General features: G+C 40.3%; 1 protein-coding gene across 5 annotated transcripts in view; it reads right to left on the bottom strand.

Moving 5' to 3' along the window:
• ZBTB38 (zinc finger and BTB domain containing 38) overlaps positions 1–23,683 on the bottom strand; it is a 51,854-nt gene that overhangs the window by 22,304 nt on the left and 5,867 nt on the right. For 2 of the 5 annotated variants that reach the window (XM_063442280.1, XM_063442278.1), the window contains exon 2: positions 3,296–3,440. The exons of 1 other annotated variant lie outside the window; for it this stretch is intronic. The gene's annotated coding sequence lies outside the window, so the exon portion shown is untranslated. Of the gene's footprint in view, positions 1–3,295; positions 3,441–3,935; positions 3,976–8,154; positions 8,233–23,683 lie in introns of those variants that run through there. 2 more of the 5 variants (XM_063442279.1, XM_063442281.1) reach the window with 2 other exon arrangements.

The following is a 23,683-nucleotide window of genomic DNA, read 5'->3' on the forward strand; positions in this document are numbered from 1 at the left end:
TTTCACTATCTGTTCAGAAGAGTACTCACAGTAAAGCCTCTGTGTCAGTATAACAGCCATCCACGATCCTGGCAATAATGGTAATAACTCTGCATCAGTCCAGGGTCAAATTCAGATTTAATGCAACTGCATCATTTTCACTATGTTTCCTAAGGACTCGCTCCAATTTTGGCGCAGCCATGTCAATTCCACTTAGTAAACTGAGCCCTCGCTTCAAAGAAGACGCTCCCAAATCCCCTCATAGTAAACGGTCGGGTCATTTTGAATCTAAACAACCTCACATACCTGTCTCTTGCTCTCTCCTAAAGGGCAGCCCACCTTATTTGACTGCAAATTCCTGTTCTAATGTGTTTACACCCAACCTCCTATAGAATGTAAGCTTGATTGAGCAGGGTCCTCCTTAACCCATTGTTCCCGTAAGTTTTTTGTAATTGTCCTATTTATAGTTAAATCCCCCTCTCATAATATCGTAAAGCGCTACGGAATCTGTTGGCGCTATTTAAATGGCAATAATAATAATTAAAAAATAATAAAAACAATGCAAGCCACAACTTTTGCGCCCTTTTATATTTTCTCTATTTCTGCCATCTGGTTTTTCTTATTCTGCATTTACGCATGGGCCTGTGCCTATATATACTCAAACTGCTGTAGGCTCAATGCCCTTTAGTGGTTCCAGACCTCCTAAGCATGCTATTCCATGTATTTTCGTGTGTTTTTTTGCTTACTTCTTGCTGAAGATCCAATCCGTTCCTGACATTATCTTGCTGCCGAAACCAGCTCCAGCCCATATAATATGCTCCAGCTATAGTCTGTCTTGCAGGCTACTCCATCCTTTGTCCACCTCATTAAACCTGATTTTATTTTACTCTAGATTTTACTTCTTTCCTCACTGAATCCCCTTCTTGCTACTTTGCACTCAATTCACTCTTTAGGGAGTAACTCACCAATCCAAGGGTAGAACTTGCACTTTTATAGATTCTTGAATACAATTTTGGGGTTTATGTTTTGCTTTCTTGTTGCATTAGCCAATGCAAAAGGTGGTGTTAATAATGTATTACGTAAGGTAAAGTGTGCTGATGTCAGTCTGTGTTTTATGCTGTTATTCTGGGAATTATTTAACTTTAGAATAACTTTGTTGGACTACACATCCCTTTTCTCTTTTCTGTACCATCTCTGCTTGTTTTGAAAAAAAAATGATATATATATATATATATATTTTTTTTTAAGTGAACTCCTGTCTACCGCTTCTCAATGGTCAATTTGGATAACAAAACCTTTAAAAGGACTATCTATAACCTACTGCAAAGACAAGTCTTGGGATATCACCTACATTTGCCATGGTGCCCAATTACATTATAGTAGCAAACAGGAAGTGGAGTGCTAATTGTTCACAGTCTCTGATCTATTGTATGCACACCAGTAGAAAGTTTTTGTCCAATTTTGTCAATCTGTTTTTTCTTACTGTATACAATTGTATTATGCATTATCCATGTTGCTCAATTTCCCTCAATGTCACTCGTCTGTAGAGATGGTAAATCACATTCTACATCGATTTCACAACATCGTGCAAGGATTTTTTCTATTTCGTTTTGCTTGTTTTCGAAATAATTGGCTGAATATGAAGCTTCTGTGACAGCAAATAATTAATGGCAGACATGCGGTTGTCCTGGAAGTCGCGAATCAAGTCATTCTGCTTCTGATCTTGTATATGGGTGAGTTTGATGATGTCATTCGGAAAGACAGAAATATCTACTTGAGTTCTTGCCAAACAAAATGTGAGGATTAGCCAAGTACGAGGAGAATTTACTAAAATGTATGGGGCCTTGTGTCTATTATTCTTTTTATAAACCCATTTCACTGTAGCATGAAAATGAGACTGTTAAAACATTCTACTTCTATGTAAATCTGCTCCAATATAATTTAAAACTTAATCCTTTAATTAAATGACGGCAAAAACATACTATGCTGTTTTAACTATCTCATATGCTTTTTCCATTTTTCTATAAAGGAACGCTATAGTTTTAGGAATACAAAACTGTATTCCTAACACTATAATATCCCTCTTATTGTATATGTTCTGGTGAGCAGAATCACCTTTTTCAAAGAAAATGCAGTAATTACATTCCGAATCTAGGTACACCTCCACTGGCCACTCCTCAGATGGCTGCTAGAGGGGCTTCCTGGGCAGTGCTGCACAGTGAGCAGCACTGCCATTCAGTGTCTCTACTCTCTGCATGGAGACACTGCACTTTACTCATTGATTTAATACATCTCTATGACAAGATGCTGATTGGTCAGGACTGTTTGGCTTGTGCTAGCTCTGCCCCTGATCTGTCTCCTTGACAGAGTCGGCTAATCCTATGTCAAAGCATTGTGATTGGCTCAAAGAAATGCTTCTGATGATGTCAGCAGGAAGATCAGGGACATAGCCAGCAGCAACAGACTTGAATTAAAGTAAGATTTGACAATACTTTTATTTTATTTTGGGTGGGAAGGGGGGGCCAGATGGTGGATTTGACACTTTAGGGTCAGAAACACATGTTTGTGTTCCTGACCCTATAGTGTTACTTTGACCCTGCAATGTAAACATTGCAGTATCTCTAAAACTGTAATATTTTATATTGCAGGGTTAAGGGGAGAGGGACACAGCACCAAGACTACTTTAATGAGATGAATTGGTCTGTTCCTTTAAGTTCTCTTTAGTTAGATAAGCTGTGACTCTGATGAAAGACAACACAAGCAACTGAGAGCTATCATGCGCATAGTCTTAACATCTAAAAATGATCACTCTCAGCTTATTCAATGTACATGATTTTTGGTCACATAAGTAGTGCCTTTAAGTAAAATTTACTTACAAATGGCTGCCCCAGCAATACAAGGGTAAGCCAGGAAGGACTAAAAACTATTTATTAAATAATACATATGATCACAGGGTCCCTTTAAGGTGCAGTCAATATTCTTTGATATTTAATTTTAAATTTGCCATTATCTTTAATCTCCTTTTCAGTAAATATTCATTATAAACAATAATGTATGCATTTGTTCTTAGACAGTACCTTCACAGCATTCAAACTTGTTTTAAAATCATATATTTTCATGTTTAAATCACAACAGTCTTCCATTACTGATTTTGTCAAAGCGGTAGTATCAGTTCCTAACTAATTTTCTCATGCTACTAGATGAATTATTAGTGGGCTTTTATTTCCTTAGCTGTTGCATACATCAACAAATCTATCTGGGGACTTCAAAATGTTTCTTTATATCAAAACTTTTAAAGCAGACATCAGGTAAGTACCTAATTAGCCTTTTCTGCAGCTACATTATATCTCTGATGCTCTTCCTCACTTCCAAGGCAGTGTTGAAAAGGATGGCAGGCGATGAAAGGTTGTATTTATGTCCAGGGCCATACATCCCCATGTGTGTGTTTCACCCTTCAATGGCTGCAATAAACAACATATTATAAAGATCACTGCCAGTGTTGTGACATTCTAAATCCATACCATGTTTCCATTAATATATCTCCATGTGACTGTATCACACTTTGCAATAGCTGTAGTAATAATAATAATAATAAAATAAAAAAAGTTTACAGATCACTGTCAAAGTTATGACAATATCTACAAATGCCATTATTCTATTATTAATATATAGCCATATAACTGCGTGTCTGCGTCACATCTTGCAGCAGATGCAACAACAAAGAGTGCAGTTTACACAGATCACATTCCAAAGTTGCGACGTTATAAATCCATATCGTGATTTGCCATTTCAATATGACAGACTGTGTCACCTAGCAGCAGCTGCAACTTGGAAAAAAAACGTTTAGAATTCTACAGCCAACGTTGTAACATTCGAAATCCGGGTCAGCATTCGATTTTACTCCCACAGCAGTTAGACTACAACCTCCATGGAATTCTAGAAAACAGACCAGCTACCTGCGTACAGCGCTGAGAGGAAGCTACAGCGTTACTTCTCCAATCACAATGTGGCGCTTAAGTACCTGCAGGAGAGAAACAACTGCAGCCTGGAGCCCCTCCTCACTGTACAATGACCTCATGGTGCTGGCTTCTCTTACAGGGGATTCTGGGAATCTGATGACGTTCGTCCCACTGTAAGTCACATATATAGAGCTAAAATGCAGTTTTTATGTTTTTCTCCAATTCAATGCTGGGTGTAGTCTTATAGAAAGATACTCGGAAATCGTTTGATTCGTTTTGTTCTGTACACATAATAGGTTTAGTAGTGCACGGGACATTGCACTGACTGTAAGAAACATATTTCTAGCATGGGCAGTTTCTGTCCTTCAAATTAATATTTAACAAGCTCTCAAAGGGGTCTTTAAAAACAAAAAAGAGAGAAATCAAAACCCATTCTTTACAAATAGTATAAGTAGAAATATTATAAATCTCATCGACCTATCCCTAAATGTAGTCAAAAACTAAACAGTGACTTTAAAATGGAATTGAAATATTAGGTAGATATGTTAAAAAAATAATTCCAACATTGCTTAATTTTTCCCAAATTCAGCGATTTTTTTTTCTTTGGTTATTTTTCACTTTGGTTGCTAAATCCTCGGGTTTGGTTGCTGAAACACCACAGCATTAGGAATATAAGCATGTTTTCCTAACGCAAACCTGCTGACTAGGTTACCGCCACCCCAAGTGAAGTGAAAAGGTAGTTTACTTACCCTTTCTCCCTCCACGGTGCTCTCTCTGCACCAGTGGTGTGTATGAGACCATGAATTAATGTTTAAATCTGCTATTTTGACAGAAGCACCCCTAGTGCCTGTCAGTGTGGCATCAACTAAAAGCATTTTAAAAGTGCAATGTAAACATTGCCATTCTTTCAAAACAGCAATGTTTTCAGCTGCAGGGTTAAAACGACAGTGACATATCACCCAGATCACTTCACTGAGATGAAGTGGTATGTGCACATTTAGTGTCCCATTAATTAAACTTAGAATTACAGCAAATTGAAAACTGAATATTAAAAAAATCAGACTAAATTAGTGAAGTTGGACATGTAGCTACATTTTAGAATCTTTCAAATGCATTTTTTTTGCCTTTGTTTTGCAGTTATGGTATCGGCTACTGTGCCAGGAATATCCTAGCACCGCCTCAGTAAGAGAGTAAACCGCTTTGCTCGATAAAGCAAACTGAGCTGATGCAGGAACATGATCACTGACTGGGAGCACTCTACTTATGCTCTCGGCCAATAATTGCAATCTTGATTTGCTCTAAGCCAGGCATAGGCAACCTTTCGCATTCCTCATGTTGTGGACTACAAACATGTGTAGTGCCAAAGGTTGCCTACCCGTGCTCAAAGCAGTGGCATCTAGCATCTCCTGCTGTGGATGCTGCACAGTTACCCAAAGGGACCCGGGTAAGTTGTCAAACCGCCCTAAAACAGTTTGACATCTTACATTGGGATGTTCCAGGGCACTAATGTCACCATAACCACTACATATGGTTGTAGTGGTTATGGTACTTGGAGTGTTCCTTTAAGTAACTGTAAACTATTCCCTTCAGGTATCACAACAAGAACAAACATACTTGTTAACAATTAAAGAGCAAGTAGTTTTGCCTAATGCATATTGCTGTCAATTTATATAGAAAAATTATCTTTATATTGTGCTAGTAAAGGTGCTAAGAAATGTGTAGAAACTATTCAGTCATTTGGCCTCCCTTGTCTTTAGCTCTATGCTGTTGCCATAGTTGTAAAGACTGTAAGAATGCAGGAGACAAGGAGCTGCAAATGCAATATCCCACAACTCTGAGCATGCATATGCAATCAAGGAATTGTGTATTTTTGCATGCGCGTTTAGGGGCTTCTTTGTCTGGCTAGGATGCTTTATTGCAGGCGAAAGAGTGATATCCAAGTAAAATATATTTTCTTCCTTTTTGAAACATTTTTTTATTGAGAAGGATTTTTTTTATAAAATACACATATTAGTAAGAGAAGATATGAACATAGGAACGGTCAATAAATTAAACGGTTATTCACATCATAACATTGTATGCACATTTATCCTCCAAAGTTATGGGCACTAAATGAACACTCAATCCTAATACACCCTGTAGTGTTAATTTAAATTGATACAGTGAGTACAGCAATATACTAAAATACATGTGGGACCAGCTATTGCCCGCGAATGCAGAGTAAAGTATTGCACCCACAAAGGGGGTTACTAAGATCTAATAATTTAATATTTAGAAATAAAACAGGGCCAGAAACTGTAATTTATATGGGCTAACATGAAGGGACAGTTTGAGCATTACAACCCCTACAGAACCTAGCAATGGCTATGGTACTAAGGGGTTGAGGAATATCCTCCCAGTTCTGTGTTCTGTTTTAAAAGTTTTGTCACAAAACGAGGATCTCCTAGGCGCACATGGCCCAACTCCTTGCTAACAAAATAGTTCCACTTTCACATAATCAATTACATCAACATTTGAATGATTAGAGCAAAACATCATCTGTCATGCTTAGCCAACCACGTTTGCTTTATTGATAAATATATATATATTTGTGGTCAGGGCATAAAGCCGTAGCGTTAGTAACATAGACAAACAGGGGATGGAAAAGTCAGTTGTGGTGTGCCGGAACTGACGAGGTAGTAGGCCTGAAATAAAAGAGGGCCTACCTTATGAAATGCTTATAAAAGGAGGTGGGGTGGGTGGGACAAATCAACAGACCTAAAACGGTAGTTAGGGAAGGGCTGGTGCTCCTTAAGAAGGGGAACCAAGCCCCTCCCACAACTTCAGGTCCCGCTTTCCATTTGTGGTCAGGGCATAAAGCCGTAGCGTTACTAACTTAAGACAAACAGGGGATGGAAAAGTCAGTTGTGGTGTGCCGGAACTGACGAGGTAGTAGGCCTGAAATAAAAGAGGGCAAAAAGATGTAACCAGTTTATTCAGCCTACAATACACCATAGTATATCACATAATCATATTCTTAAATGCTAGGCGCACCTCTTGTACTGGCTGAGGAATGTATCTGGTGTAAGCCGTGATGTGCGCAGGAATATTCCTTTTAGAAGCGGTAGTAGCTGCTCCTATTTGAAATGAGTGACCTGAATATTCGGCTGGGTTCAAGCCTAACCGAACCAACAACATTCTTACATAGAGCATGAACTTACTCGTAGTGAGCATATTACCGTGTAAGGCTAGCAGTGCTTGTGTTGGAGCCATTGGAAAGGAGGAGAGGTATTGGTCGAAAACTTCCACAGGGCACCATTTATTACTATTGGGGTAATAGGTAATAGTGACCATCTGACCCTTGGCACTAGTTTTTGTATGGTGCGGGGACAGTAAATAGTGATCGTGTGATTTTACCAGGTTTGACCTTGTGATGAAGTTGGGGGTGTTGTAGTTAGCGGTGGTAAATTCTTTGGGCCGAAAAAAAACGTAAAAAGCTAAATAGATGGCTGGTTTAATGACTTGATTAGTATGAGTTTCGAATGGTGAGGTGTCTAACAGGTTTGACAGTGACTGGAACAGGAGATCGTGGATATATACTATGTATACTAACTTTTGTTTTCAGCCATAAATTAGCCTAAATTGACGAAAAATTGCAGATAGGAACTTAGAGCATCTCTGTCACCCTCTGTCACCTTATTTTGCAAAGACCCCAGATGGTGACATGTCCATTTGGTAAGAGGGATCTGGGGGTTAAGCAGAGGTCAGTTACCTGATGCTGTTTCTCTCTGGGCGTCGCCATCTTCGATTTTCAGCTCCTGGTGCTTCATATTCTAGGAGCCCAACATCAGTGCTGTACTCTTGCTCATGGGCGAGAGTACAATACCGATTTCTATGAAAGAGACCACGGGAGACAATGCCTTATTACAACAGATGTCTCTAGCGTGACAAAACTTGATGGCGGCAACTCAATCTTTTGTCAAATTAGTGATTTTTTATCTTTTGACTGCATTGGAATTTCAGTGAAATTCACAGTCTTTATGAAAATTGTATACAGTTTTCATCATTATGAAATACTCAAAAATATATATTTTGTTTTGAGGGTGGGGATGGGAGGAATGACAGAGATGCTTTAAACTGGACAGGAGTACAATATTTCCCTGCTGTCACACCTAACACAACCCTTGGACATGCCAATGATATAGATTTTTATCATACACAGACATATATTCCATACCTCCCATCTGCCCTGGATTTGTGGGACCGTCAAAATTTTGGGTTCCTGGTCCGACTCCCACAGGTTTTCTTTAAAGTCCTGTTTTAAGCAAAGCCAAAGAAAAAAATAAATCAAATTCACTTCCCATTTTTGACCACTGCATGTCATTCATCCCACAAACACATTAAATATTGCTTCTTACTGTAAAGCTTAGAAAACATTGCTTATTGCACTGTTGCCATGCATCAATCATTCAGATATTTCTACTGTATTAAAATCACTTTAATAATCCAGAGTAGCCATCATGTTACATCTCCGGATGTTTTAAAAATAAGGAAGTATCTGGCTTTGGTTCAATTTATTTGCATCATCTTTGCAGACTATCACCAGCCCACTTCCTGTTCAACATTTCTCAGAAGAAACTAGTTTGTTTTCACAGTGGCTGTTCCGTTTAGAGATATTAAATTATGGCACTTGATATAAATATGTTTTGGAGAAATGACGTAAAGGAATGTACTATGTATCTGTTAACCATTTAAGCTTGCTAGATGATGATCAGATAAGTTTAATGAGTGTTTTTTTTTACAGCTTCTTAAATTGAAGAATTAAACAGACAGTAAACCTTTAAAACAAAGTAAATTATGGAAAAAAGGAGGATGCAGCGCTGATAAGATTATAGGAAAATGTGATACTTCAATCTCCAATAAAATATATTTTGTTACAGTAGTTTATTTCCTATCTGCTGAAATTATTGGATTATTTATGAAACCCAACTCGTTTAGTTTCGAACCCTCTCTGACATCTTTTTAACACACCGCCAGATTCTTTGTGTGTTTATTATTTCAGAACCCCCTCCCTCCGCTTCTTTCCTCTTATTAAATCCAGACCACAAGCTTTTCTCCTCTTCTGCCATCCAACTAATAAGTATGCGTGTTGGGCTAAATGTCTTTCATTTTCAGAAATAAAGTTGACACACCCCTCGCACGTGCTCACTCACTCACTCACACGTGCATGCTCACTTACACTCCTGCGGCCAGGCTTAAAGGAAAACTACAGTGCCGGGCAAACAATCCGTTTTACTGGCACTGGAGGTACCTTCTCCCTCCCACCCCCAATTCCCGGTTACTGAAGGGGTAAAAACCCCTTCAGTCACTTACCTGAGGCAGCGACAATGTCCCTCGTCGCTGTCTCCTCCTCCGCGCCGCTCCTCCTACTGTCTCCGTCGGCCGGTGGGGGAGACTGATCCCGCCCACCGGCCGAGGAGACCTAATGCGCATGCGCGGCAATGCCGCCCATGCGCATTAGCGCTTCCCATAGGAAAGCATTGAAAAAGATTTTCAATGCTTTCCTATGAGGAAATGAGTGACGCTGGAGGTCCTCACACAGCGTGAGGACGTCCAGCGACGCTCTAGCACAGGTTTTCTGTGCTATGAAGGAGGAAGTGACCTCTAGTGGCTGTCTAGTAGACAGCCACTAGAGATAGAGTTAACCCTGCAAGGTAATTATTGCAGTTTATTAAAAACCGCAATAATTACACTTGCAGGGTTAAGAGTAGTGAGAGTTGGCACCCAGACCACTCCAATGAGCAGAAGTGGTCTGGGTGCCTGGAGTGTCCCTTTAAATAAATTTGAAAGGATGGGAGGATTGGTCATTGCCAAAATACTAGGACTTTGCTTAGCACATAGAACCCCTATTGCCATCCTTTAACACAGACATGCCCTCAACCCCAATACAGCCTCTCTATCCCCCATCTCTCCTCTTCCCCTTTGTGTCTCTTTCTGTTCTCACATTTCTTCAAACCATTTGTTTCTCTCTCTCTCCATCTTCATAACACCCTTTTTTGTCTCTCTCCCCATCTTCTATAATTCTGTTGGGAATTCCTTTGTGCATCCCTCTCCATGTGCCCTAAGCCCTATTACTCACTACTCTAAATAGGTAGACAAACAGAAATTTGCTGAAGCCCCGGTAAGTGAATTAGTCACGCATATTTTAGGTTTGCCTACATTGGCCTCAAATACATTGAATACATCATTTACCACAAAGAAAAGTGATTTATTCAATGTATGGTTTTGAGATTTACTCACCTTATACCCGAGCCAGCGCCACCATGTCCTCAGCTTCATGGATGTTACTCTTCTATAACACCAACCTCCAGTCCGCCATTCGCTCCTCTTCAACCCATCTCTCTTTTTTCATTTTCCCTGCTCGGAAACGTTTCCCAATGCAGGGTAAACCTCCTTTGTGATGACAACAAGCTGACTTCATTTCCAGTAGAACATAAGTTGTTATATGCATGACAGATACCCTTTAAGTCTACATTTTAGCATTCTAACCTCCCATTGTGCTGTTTAAGTCTTAGTACATTGCCAAACTTCCTGGAAAGTGCAGCATGATCATGTTTAAACATGCACTCAGATTGTACTTTGCTACGCCCCTCCAAACACCAAGTGACAGAGCCACTCTGACGGAGGATCACTGTGTGCAGATCATGTGTCACACTAGAGCATTATGTGATTCGACACATGACACATCACCCCTCTTCCAAATCTTACCTGGGATGGAGGAACTGCAAATAGTGGTGTTTGTTTCAGATTACGGCAAAATATGTAAAAAGACAGATCTTTAATAAGCTTATGCATTGCCATGCCATATCATATTCCATTATCTGGAAGATGCTGAAACACAATTTAGACATCTCATTATGCATGTCTGAGATCTATGGACACCCATTTTTTTAAAGTAGAAATATTGCACTTCTCTTTGCCATTGGTGTGAGAGAAAGGAGAACTGCAGGTAAGTATATCCCCTTTCTTACAGCATACAAGGAGGAAAAACCTAGAGAGAATAAGGAAAAAATGCTGCAGGTATAGTTCATTGCTAAACTGTGCTATGCACATTTAATGTGGAACATATAGAATACAACCATTTCAGGTCCTTTCTCAATGCAATATGCCCTAGAGGAGGAGGGGTACAGTAGCATGGTGCTAATATATTTGAACTTTAGTTTGGGGACTGAAGTAACCTACCCTTTTTTAATTATTTCTGGCCATATATTAGGAGGTAGGTGTGGAGATAATTATCTTCCAACAGGAAGAATTGCAATAAAGCAGCTGTCTAAGCACCATAGCAACTACAGATCAGTAGTTACAGCCGATCTATCACTTTTCAGTATGTCATAAAAATATATAATCTTAATGAAATACTGATCAAGACTAGGTAGGAATTTCTGAAATTCCAATGCAATTTAAAGATACCGTAAGACAAAGTAGGGACTGCTTTGATTTATGGACCAGTTTGAGGTTCACAAAAGTTGAGAAAAGGCAATATCCTGTTAGATGTGAAACGTGTACTTTTTTCCTTAGTAGTATCCACCCGTTATTTGTTTTGCCTGTATTAAGATTTATTTTCCTTGTACATTATTTTTTTTACTCCCTGGTGTATATCTATTATCTTTCTTTCCCACAGTAAATAAGCAACTACAAAGATTATCCCTGTTGATTACTTTGGAGATTCTCAAGAGTGCAATATATTCCTAATTTTTCATTAATTTGATTTTTCATTGGCATATTGGTTTAATTGCCCCAGATCATCCATATATTGTGAGTGATTTCATTAATTATTATACTTAATTTAGTTTATCCCTGCAACATACACTGGGCGAAGTAGCACTTTAGTAGTTTTACTATCTTTGACTGCATCCCACAACAACCAGACCCTAACCATAAATGACACATTTGGGAGTATTTGCAAAATATACAAAGACCCCTGAAAATAACAAATCCACTTTAAAGGAACACTACAGGGTCAGGGGCACAGACATGTATTTCTGAACCTATAGTGTTAAAACCACCATCTAGCCCCCCTTGCCTCCCTAAATATAGTAAAATCTTATTTGTATTCAAGCCTGCAGCTGCTGGCTTTGCCTGTGACCTGCCTGCTGTATTCTGACATCATCAGAAGTGGTGGTCTGAGACAATCACAATGCTTTCCCACAGAATTGGCTGAGACTGTCAAGGAGGCAGATCAGGGGCAGAGCCAGCACAAGTCAAACACAGCCCTGGCCAATCAGCATCTCCTCATAGAGATTAATTGAATCAATGCATCTTTATGAGGACGGTTCAGTGTCTGCATGCAGAGGATGGAGACACTGAGTGGCAGTGCAGCTCGCTAGGCATCACTGCCCCTCTAGTAGCCCCCAAAGGGGTGGCCAGTGGAGTTATCACTAGGCTGTAATATAAACCCTGCATTTTCTCTGAAAACAGTGTTTACAGCAAAAAGCCTGAAGGGAATGATTACACTCACCAGAACAAATGCAATAAACTGTAGTTGTTCTGGTGACTATAGTGTCCCTTTAATGCGTAAAGAGGCTATAGATGCCATTCCAGATTTTGTGTCAAGCTATTTTGGAACATCTTACAAAAAACAGGATTCTCCTCAGCATACATTGCCCAGTAAGTCAAGTTGGCTGATACAGATAACCAGTTACAAACCTAGACAGAGACCCAGAGAGATCGGAAGAGTCAAAGGCAAAACCAAGTACTTGAATTGTATGGGACTGGTCACTAGACAAAAGTATGCAACTACAATCATTACAGGAAACTATAGACATAAACAAGCCAGTCTTTAAAAGATACTGCTTAACATAGAGCTTGTGCTGATAGATGGAGATGACTCATGTGGGTGCTCCAAGCTTTGTAGTGATGCTGGACATGCATTGCCATCATTCTCAGAAGCTCTATAATTACATGCCTTGGTTGAGGGTCTAAAGTGGTCATAACCATGGACATGTATGGCAGGGTTGCAAGTCTTGCAAAGTGATGCTGGAAAAGATGACAACAAGACCACAGGTACTGTTAAAATCTGCTAAATGTTTTGCTATTTAGAAAAACTTGCATTTTGGTCATGTTTTTTTATAAAGGGAATAAGCATCTTTCTTGACAGATGCCATCTAGCATAACTGCTTCCATGCCAGTGTGTAAATTTGTAATAATACACAAAGACTGCAGAAGATTGCTTTTAATACTTAAAGGGACACTATAGTCACCTGAACAACTACAGCTTAATGTATTTGTTCAGGTGAGATCTATAGCTCCCTGCAGCCTTTCTCATGTAAACACTGTATTTTCAGAGAAAATACAGTGTTTACATTGATTGATAGGAATACCTCCAGTGGCCGTCACTCAGACGGCCACTAGAGGCACTTCCTATCATGCAGGGCCCTAAAAAGGCCCTGTACACGTCAGACGTTTGAAAATACGTCTGACGTGTGCTGGAGAGAGAAGGCACTGTGTGCGCGCCTTCTCTCTCCAGCCTGTCAGCAGAGGAGGGGGGCGGGCAAAGACCGCGAGCTGAGCTGTCAGTCAACTCAGCTCGCGGCCGCTCACACCGCGCACATGCGCGGTAGTGCGCTGAGGACTTCAGAGGGTGGCATGAATGCCGCCCTCTGAAGTATGTGCACATGTGTGGCGAAGCCGCACATGCGCACAAGGGAGCAATGACGCTTCCAAATGGAAGCGTCTGATTGCTCCCTGCTCGTGCCCGCCTATTTCGTCATTTTGACGAAATAGGGGGCGCGGCTTCACGAGGCTCCCGGCGCTGGAACCAGGTGAGTAAACAGGGGCTCCCTGGAGAGTCCCTTTAATGATTTGTTTGGTAAGTCATTTAGACTTTGGTTATTTTGGGGGGGGGGAGGAAAGTAGTGAGTTAGTAGCTACGAAGGCCTAGCATGGAAGCTCATTGAGCAGGGCCTTCACCCCCTCTGTTTCTGTGCGTCAAACCTGTCTGGTTAAAATTATATATTTGTTAGTCCACCCGTTGTAAAGAGCTACGGAATTTGTTGGCGCTAAAAATAATAACCATAAATGGTAAGATTTGTATGTACCATGGCTCTTGAGTTTTCTTCTTTCCTCATAAAAATGAACACTGCAGGCCCATCAACTAAACAAGGCTAACCTGGCACTGTGACAAATCCCACCACTCTCAGGCAGGCATATGACTGGCTTGCTTCAGTGGGTGAAATTTTTTTTTTTAAATAAATACCGTATATACTCGAGTATAAGTCGAGTTTTTCAGCACATTTTTTGTGCTGAAAAACCCCAACTCGACATACTCGAGTTAATGTCTGTATTATGGCAATTTACATTGCCATAATACAGACAATGGGGCTGTGTAGGAGGGGGGCTGGCAGGGAGAGTTTACTTACCTCTCCTGCAGCTCCTGTCAGCTCCCTTCTCCTCCGCGCCGGTCCGGTCAGCTCCCAGTGTAAGTCTCGCGAAAAGCCGCGGGGTCATAGTGCGGCTCTCGCAAGACTTACACTGGGAGCTGACAGGGAAGCTGACCAGACCGGCGTGGAGGAGAAGGGAGCTGACAGGAGCTGCAGGAGAGGTAAGTAAACGCTCTCTGCCAGCCCCCTCCACTGAACTGCCAATGCCACTGGACCACCAGGGAGTGAGAGCCCCCCTCCCTGCCATGTATAAAGCAGGGAGGGGGGACGAAAAAAAAAAAAATAATAATAAAATAATAATAAAAAAAAATTATTAAAATAATTTTAAAAAAATTATAATAAAAATGGCCACCCCCCACCAAGGCTCTGCAACATACACACACACACTGCATCACACACACTCACACTGCATTCATACACACACAACACACTGCACTCATACACACACTGCACTCATATACACACACTGCACTCATATACACACACTGCACTCATACACACACACTGCATTCATTATATACACACACTGTAAATAAATATTAAATTAATATATTTTTTTAGGATCTAATTTTATTTAGAAATTTACCAGTTGCTGCTGCATTTCCCACCCTAGTCTTATACCCGAGTCAATACGTTTTCCCATTTTTTGGGGGTAAAATTAGGGGCCTCGGCTTATATTCGGGTCGACTTATACTCGAGTATATACGGTACATTATTTGCACTAGACTAAAGATAATGATAAAAACATCTTCTTAACACCACCCACACTTATAAAAGCCGCTACCACTAATGCAATGTATGAATGGGGTGCTTGGGTTACTCCAACTGAACCAGATTTTAAAACTCACAAAGCACAGTTTAGCCAAATATAATCACTGTAGTATCCTATAAATCTCTTCGGTAACAGGATGCTTATAACAGACAAAGGCAGAGCTTAATAAAATAACATTTATTCTGAGCAAAATTAAACACAGTTCATGCATATAAAAAATAGGTTATAAACAAATTTTATAGACACCAAAAAAAGAGGGAAAAAGTTAACAAAACTCCCTAATAATAAAACTCCCTAATAATAATATCATTGTATTAGCAAAGTATGTTCTGTCCCAAGAGAGCTTTTGGTAAGGAAAATTGGAATCCACTACAAATTCAATTTAGCTCACAAAATAAATGACCAAATTCGTCAGGTTTTATCCAGGGTTATATTCTTTTTTTTCTGCTTAGCCCAGCTCTCTTGAGTGGTGGGAACAGGGGATGCAGAAGTTCCAATTTTAATATCACAATGTATTCCAAAAACCTGGCTAAAAATGCACATTGTAATATATTTCTGTACAGTTTTTTTCTGATCTCTGAACAGATCAGATAAATTCTGTGAATCCAGATAATTAGTTTGAGACCAAGTGACTGACCCTTCATTGAACCTACAGTATATATTTTAAGTATGCAGTGTATCAACTCTGATAGGCTATTTGTAAGTTCCAATGATAAAAATTACTGGCCTTCAGAAACCAGTGCTGTAGTTCTGTTACATTGATTGGTTTCCATACAGGAAAATAAAACAATAAAACTTCTCTGATTTATGTTTATCTTTCTTTTTTAGCCTGTGAGATCGAGCATATCTGTAAGACTGTCTACGGCAGTGTTTCCTAACCTTTTTTAGTTATGTATGTGTAACACACAACAAACACAGATCATTCGCCTCTTCCCCCCATGAGTAGTACAGCAGGACTGGGCTGCCCTGGAGGGGCACTGAACTAAAATGCTCATATTGAAAAGTGCATGTGTCATTAGTGATAATATAACATTCTCCCTCTCTGGTCCTGCCTTCTCCATTTTGGCTGTAATACATTTAAATGCCTGGGCCAAATTGTTGTCCCAATCTGGACCTACATACCTGGACAGGGGGGACGAGCTGCCTGTAGATGGGGCATGTCATCCTGGCATAAACACACACCATGTGGAATGACATTATCCCAGCTCAGGGCTGACTGCTGAAGCGCTCTATCATGGACACAGTGTTGCAGGGCAGGGGTTCCTATTGTTTGGGTGGTAGTTTTACAGGTTACTCATTATTTTGTTATAAAGTGTGTATTTTTTTTTTCAACATTTTAGCCATATTAAAATTTTGTTTAATAGAAAAACAGGATTTTTGTATTTTTCTACCTGGGTTTGGGCGTAACTGGTCAGGGAGGGTAAGGAAATCAAGTCAGTTTCACCCCTTTTTTTTTTTTACAATCACCGCAGGGGGTTGAAAAGGCATTGGAGCCAGGAAGTCTGAGTTGATTTTTTGTTTTGGAGGGGCTGATGGCTATTTCAGCAGAAACACAAGGGGTTATGGAAGAAGGACTTGATAGGGAACTGCATATACTGTTGGTGATGCTATTGTGTGCCAATGCCCTGTCTGGTTTAAATAGCCCTGCCTGGCTGCAATAAAATTGGTTCTGCTTTTGACCCCTATATGTAGTTTCACCTCATGGCATGGGATAATGGCTATAATTACTTACTTTATTCAAATGCTCTAATCATTCGCTATAATTTATCTTCGATTGCTGCTCGGATTGACTCAGAGGGATTCTGAGCATTCCAGACGGCATTGAGTATTTCAACTCGGTGCAACGATAGCAGATGGTCCAAAAATTGAAGAAAATGCCAAAAAGTAATAGCGGTACTCAGCTGGAATACCAGGAGTCCCTCACACCCTTTCTTCCTGGTCCTAATGAGTATAGCACAAGTTCCTCTATTGATGTATTCACACTGTGCTGCCTGAGGACTGTTCTCTATTGGGACTGTCCTGCTAAGTATGGACAGTAGGAGGCTTGTATGCATGGCATCATGCAGTGCACTGCTAGTTGGCATTTGGGGCACTGGAGGTCAGATCTATATCTAACCATCTTTTTAATGCAACCTATGCTGAGGACATCATTACTAGATTTATGTTGAGAGGTACACCACCATGTTGTGGTGGCCTAACGGGAGGTGATCTTGTTGTCCCTGCCAAGAACTCCCTTTCCCCCTTGAATAGCCCATTCCCTAAATATTAGCCAAGGCTTAATGTAAAGGTCAAATAAAACTGTTTTACTGGCGTGAATGGCATACCTGGGCCACCAAGAGAACAATGGATATTACACAGTACCTGTCGTCTAGGTGTCTGTACCTAACCAGATAATTTTACTAGCAGCCGGACACCTCGGCACTGATTAACATTTTTACAGTAAAAATTGGGTTTTCGTGCCCACATCCCTAAACCAGTGCCACACCTGGATAGCTCTCCCTGGAAAACCCACTCTGTCCAAAACGTGCTCAGATCGGAGGTGTCTAGCCCAAATAGTCTGGATGTTAAGTTGACCGAGCCATGAGTATCCTCCGATCTAGTGCAGAGGTCCATAGTACTGGGTGAAAAGTCCTGGTCACTTTCAACGATAGTACTTTTCGTTTGTACATTGAGATCCCTCAAGTCTCTGGTACAATTCAATGCCTCACCACCTCCTTTATCACCTCTCCAATTACCTCCCTGGTGGTGCTAGGACCAAGAGCGCTCTTGAAGACATTTTACCAGATCGCTGCAACTTCGTGATCCGATTTGGAACTCCCTCCTGGGCCGCTGAATTGGGGTGCTGACCTGAAAAGCACGGTGTGGAGGGGAATAGGTAGATGATTATAGTTGGCAATAAAGCAACGATGACACTTGAAGTAACAATGACAGTTGCCTACATGTCCTAGGGAGTATAGCGTGGATGTTGCAGGGAAGAGAAGAAAAAATTCAAAATTATATAATGATAATAAGGGAACAGGAGTATTACGTCAATGTAGTGCCCTTAGAAAATCAAAATTATATAATAATAATAATAAGAGAGCAAGGGTATTGCCTCAATATAGTGTCCTTGTTATACTAATAATAGTGATAAATCTTTATTGGATCTTTGATAGATAACAGAGAGACACAAGCTTTTCCCTATTTCCATATATAGCTGTAGGCAGGGGATACAGAAGACCCAGTAATTGTTGCTTGAGAGGAGAGATAGTTGCTCTCTATCTCAGTATAGCAAACAATCCTGTAGTATCTAGAGTGAGTTATTACCAAGTGCTGGGCTAGTAGAGGAGTGTAGTAGTGAAAATAAGAAAGAAAATAAAAATTATATAAATTCCTACTAGAAAAACCTCTATGCTAGTCCCTAGTCTCCTGAAAACACCTTCGAGGGTGTTCTAAACTCAGTCTGAATCTGGGTATCTAAAGGAGCCAACTGCCCGATTAGCTTAAGCTTACTCGCTAGGATTTAGCACTGAAAAATAATAAAGAAAGGGTCTAAAAACCCATGGTGCAAATAAATATCCTTAAGTGCATTAAGTGCATAAGTGCAAAGTGAAGAAAATAACGACGAGCTTATCGCCCGACGCGCGTTTCGGTGTGTAACAACACCTTCGTCAGGGGCTGAGCAGCTGTCCTGGCGAAAAGCCGGGACTTTTAAATGCCCGTTAACCAATCGGGTCCAGGATTCCCCGCCCTCGTCATTGGTGACGTGTGCGGAATCTACCCGCGTCACGTATGACGTACCTATCACGTGGTCCGGGGTGGCAACGGGGGAGGAGTCATTGGAAGAAAACGTCATATGATTGACGGATTTATAGTCTCTATTCTCCATAATCTGGCCAAAAAGAATTGTGACGAATCCCTTGGGCAGCTCTTTGCCATTTTTAAATTACTGCATTCTGACATAGATAAAAAAATCTCTATGGAGGCATGGTAAAACTAGATAAGCCTCCTTCCAGGGTGGATTTTCCCCTACTATATTTAATTAAATATTAGATCAGAGAGGCGCTTGTGCAATATTAGAATGACAGTATAAGTATTACATTTTTATGAAGGTTATTCTGTCATATTTGTCCCTTATTAAAGCCACTTTCAGGGTTATACACTATATATGGGTATTCAGTCCAATGCCTTTTTAAGGGGATTTCTGCATTAAATATGCTGGAGTGAATACTCTTAATATATAACAACGTGTATAATTAGAGGAGAGTGGTTTATCTATATACAGTAGAGATTCAGGGACAAATATACTTATTATATAATCATTCATATACTATAAACACTGTCAATTGTTTATGTAACGTGGTATGGATGGTGGGGTGGTTAGTGTTTGGTTAGGCGGACAGATGCTCTATTTATGATAGAGAAGTGCTTCATGTGAGAATAATAAAAAGATGATTACTATTTACAAGTGTCAAAATTTATATTTAGAGATCATGTAATAAATGGGGAGTAGGTAAAACCTTCGTTCAGACCATTTGGCGACAGGGTTTGTAAGCGGTAAATCCAGTAACATTCCCGTTTCCTAATACGTTGGTCCCAATTACCTTTCCTTTGGTCTTGTTTGATAAGTTCAATGCCTTGAAACTTTAGGACCGTGGGATCCCCTCTATGTGCAGTTTTGACATGTCTAGAGACCGAGGTCTCTATGTGTCTTGTAGTTTTTACTGCATTCACGTGTTCAAGAATCCTTCTCCTGAAGGGGCGAAAGGTTTTTCCCACGTACTGCATTGGACATTGGCAGGTAATCAGATAGACCAAGCCCTTTGAACTACAGTTGAAGAAGGATGGGGTGTCAAAATTTTGATTTTTCCTATTCAGGAAGAGTACAGCTACAAATAGCTTACTTAACTGGAGGAGTCATCACCCTATCCCTCAAAAGAAAGGGATCCCCATCGGACAGTACTTGCGTCTTAGGCGCAACTGCACAGATATGGAGGACTTCAAATCAAAGGCCAGAGATTTACGCATTATGTTTAGGTCAAAAGGATACCCAAACAAATGTCTGAAGAGGGCCTATCATAGAGCCCTCCTAACAGACAGAGAGAGTCTAATAAGGGATGAGAACCCTCGCCCCCTCCCCCACATGGGAAAACCAAGGAACCAGACAACAAACAACTCAGATGTGTAGCCACATTTGATGCGGGATGGAACTGCGTGAGATCCATCATGCACAGGTTCTGGCCGCTGTTGAAACAGGACGAACAACTAAGGGATGTCTTACCACCACAAGTATCCCTAGTGGCAAGGAGAGGTATGAATCTTAAAGACTCCCTTGTCCACAGCCATTTCCAGAGGACCATAGCGCCACAACACTGGCTGACTAATAATCTAAAAGGCACCTACAAATGCGGTAGATGCAAAGCTTGTAATTTTATTAGAAAGGACTCTAAAATATTTACGAACAGCTCGAAAAATCAAAATTTTGACACCCCATCCTTCTTCAACTGTAGTTCAAAGGGCTTGGTCTATCTGATTACCTGCCAATGTCCAATGCAGTACGTGGGAAAAACCTTTCGCCCCTTCAGGAGAAGGATTCTTGAACACGTGAATGCAGTAAAAACTACAAGACACATAGAGACCTCGGTCTCTAGACATGTCAAAACTGCACATAGAGGGGATCCCACGGTCCTAAAGTTTCAAGGCATTGAACTTATCAAACAAGACCAAAGGAAAGGTAATTGGGACCAACGTATTAGGAAACGGGAATGTTACTGGATTTACCGCTTACAAACCCTGTCGCCAAATGGTCTGAACGAAGGTTTTACCTACTCCCCATTTATTACATGATCTCTAAATATAAATTTTGACACTTGTAAATAGTAATCATCTTTTTATTATTCTCACATGAAGCACTTCTCTATCATAAATAGAGCATCTGTCCGCCTAACCAAACACTAACCACCCCTCCATCCATACCACGTTACATAAACAATTGACAGTGTTTATAGTATATGAATGATTATATAATAAGTATATTTGTCCCTGAATCTCTACTGTATATAGATAAACCACTCTCCTCTAATTATACACGTTGTTATATATTAAGAGTATTCACTCCAGCATATTTAATGCAGAAATCCCCTTAAAAAGGCATTGGACTGAATACCCATATATAGTGTATAACCCTGAAAGTGGCTTTAATAAGGGACAAATATGACAGAATAACCTTCATAAAAATGTAATACTTATACTGTCATTCTAATATTGCACAAGCGCCTCTCTGATCTAATATTTAATTAAATATAGTAGGGGAAAATCCACCCTGGAAGGAGGCTTATCTAGTTTTACCATGCCTCCATAGAGATTTTTTATCTATGTCAGAATGCAGTAATTTAAAAATGGCAAAGAGCTGCCCAAGGGATTCGTCACAATTCTTTTTGGCCAGATTATGGAGAATAGAGACTATAAATCCGTCAATCATATGACGTTTTCTTCCAGTGACTCCTCCCCCGTTGCCACCCCGGACCACGTGATAGGTACGTCATACGTGACGCGGGTAGATTCCGCACACGTCACCAATGACGAGGGCGGGGAATCCTGGACCCGATTGGTTAACGGGCATTTAAAAGTCCCGGCTTTTCGCCAGGACAGCTGCTCAGCCCCTGACGAAGGTGTTGTTACACACCGAAACGCGCGTCGGGTGATAAGCTCGTCGTTATTTTCTTCACTTTGCACTTATGCACTTAATGCACTTAAGGATATTTATTTTCACCATGGGTTTTTAGACCCTTTCTTTATTATTTTTCAGTGCTAAATCCTAGCGAGTAAGCTTAAGCTAATCGGGCAGTTGGCTCCTTTAGATACCCAGATTCAGACTGAGTTTAGAACACCCTCGAAGGTGTTTTCAGGAGACTAGGGACTAGCATAGAGGTTTTTCTAGTAGGAATTTATATAATTTTTATTTTCTTTCTTATTTTCACTACTACACTCCTCTACTAGCCCAGCACTTGGTAATAACTCACTCTAGATACTACAGGATTGTTTGCTATACTGAGATAGAGAGCAACTATCTCTCCTCTCAAGCAACAATTACTGGGTCTTCTGTATCCCCTGCCTACAGCTATATATGGAAATAGGGAAAAGCTTGTGTCTCTCTGTTATCTATCAAAGATCCAATAAAGATTTATCACTATTATTAGTATAACAAGGACACTATATTGAGGCAATACCCTTGCTCTCTTATTATTATTATTATATAATTTTGATTTTCTAAGGGCACTACATTGACGTAATACTCCTGTTCCCTTATTATCATTATATAATTTTGAATTTTTTCTTCTCTTCCCTGCAACATCCACGCTATACTCCCTAGGACATGTAGGCAACTGTCATTGTTACTTCAAGTGTCATCGTTGCTTTATTGCCAGCATAGGAATACCCCTTAGGGGATTTTTCCTTTTTCGTTGCTATTTTTGTTCATTAATCTATTTGGGTACAAGCCCTTTGGTGGGAACTGGCACCACCTCCTGACCACACTTCCTTGTCTCCCCTGCCCTCTTGATTCCACCTTTGAGGACAGTTGGTAAAGACAGGGCAGTAACTGTTTAACTATAGATGATTATAGTTATTTTAGAGAGGAGGTGGTGGTTGGAAGCCATGTACCCGTACTGGGTAAACAGGTGGTCTGTCACATATGTAAAATAATATTCCTATATATTATATACATTAGCTGTCGGTTGGCTATAGAACATTTATTTGAGTATCTACTATGAGATTACTGACAAGGTCACACACTAGAGTGAGACATGCTAGGCATTTACAGTACTTAAGTTATTTCCCACTACACTGCCCTATTAATCTGTACTTTTCTGTAATTTAATTATATTGTCATAGAATGGAAAATAGCAAATTTCGAGCTTGTGTGGAAATGAAACTTGGTATTAAAACGATACACCCTTATCCATTCTTGTAATTTGCAGTGCCCCACCCCCACCTTCCACAGAAACACATACAAAATTAGCCACACAAACAAAATTAGTCATTCAACAATTTAATTAGATACTGTTCATAATTGTCTATTTACATATATATTTAATTACACACAAACACACACAGTACTCCCAACGTTTTCATTGGGACCTTCTCTATTTTTTGGTCTTGTACTGTTTCCTTGTGTTCCGCCTTTGGGACACCAGGGAATTGTCACTGGGCAGCGAATAATGATGCGCTCGCTCTGGGCAGCATGCACTAGGACCATGTAGAGAGCACTTCAGCAATGTCCTCTGCATGGTCCTATATGTAGGGGGCCTGCCAGGAGAGACTCGGTCAGATGGTCATTGCTAGTGATGCAAGTTGCACCACTATAGACACCCCCTGAAGACCCGCCCATGGATCACGATTGCATGCCTCCCAATGTTGGGAGGTATGTATAAATACATAGCTTGCCACATACATCAACCTAATTAGCTACATGCTTATGCACACATAAAAGTATGTATCATAGACAGCATTAATTTAACACTCCAAGCACCAAGCTTGCTGTAGTTGTTATGGTGTCAGGGCCTTGTTTCACAATG

This window comes from Pelobates fuscus, chromosome 2 (genome assembly GCF_036172605.1).
Source record: "Pelobates fuscus isolate aPelFus1 chromosome 2, aPelFus1.pri, whole genome shotgun sequence".
NCBI classification, from domain to species: domain Eukaryota; kingdom Metazoa; phylum Chordata; class Amphibia; order Anura; family Pelobatidae; genus Pelobates; species Pelobates fuscus.